This window comes from Arachis duranensis, chromosome 5 (genome assembly GCF_000817695.3).
Source record: "Arachis duranensis cultivar V14167 chromosome 5, aradu.V14167.gnm2.J7QH, whole genome shotgun sequence".
Taxonomy (NCBI): Eukaryota; Viridiplantae; Streptophyta; class Magnoliopsida; order Fabales; family Fabaceae; genus Arachis; species Arachis duranensis.
The window spans coordinates 31,773,146-31,773,935 of record NC_029776.3 but is presented as its reverse complement, the minus strand read 5'-3'; positions in this window follow the sequence as shown (position 1 = coordinate 31,773,935).

Here is a 790-nt window from a genome sequence, read left to right as displayed (position 1 = left end):
CTTTTTTTTCTTTTTTTTTCGTTTTTCTCTCTTTTTTTTTTATATTCACTGCTTTTTCTTGCTTCAAGAATCATTTTTATGATTTTTCAGATCCTCAGTAACATGTCTCCTTTTTCATCATTCTTTCAAGAGCCAACATTCATGAGCCACAAATTCAAAAGACATATGCACTGTTTAAGCATACATTCAGAGAACAAAAGTATTGCCACCACATCAAAATAATTAAACTATTATAAAATTCAAAATTCATGCAATTCTTTCTTTTTCAATTAAGACCATTTTTCATTTAAGAAAGGTGATGGATTCATAGGACATTCATAACTTTAAGGCATAGACACTAAGACACTAATGATCACAAGACACAAACATAGATAAACATAAGCATAATTTTTGAAAAAAAAACAGGAAATAAAGAACAAGGAAATTAAGGAACGGGTCCACCTTAGTGATGGCGGCTCTTTCTTCCTCTTGAAGATCCTATGGAGTGCTTGAGCTCCTCAATGTCTCTTCCTTGTCTTTGTTGCTCCTCTCTCGTGATTCTTTGATCTTCTCTAATTTCATGGAGGATGATGGAGTGTTCTTGGTGCTCCGCCCTTAGTTGTCCCATGTTGGAACTTAATTCTCCTAGGGAGGTGTTTAGTTGCTCCCAATAGTTTTGTGGAGGAAAGTGTATCCCTTGAGGCATCTCAGGGATCTCATGATGAGTGGGGTCTCTTGTGTGCTCCATCCTCTTCTTAGTGATGGGCTTGTCCTCATCAATAGGGATGTCTCCCTCTATGTCAACTCCAAC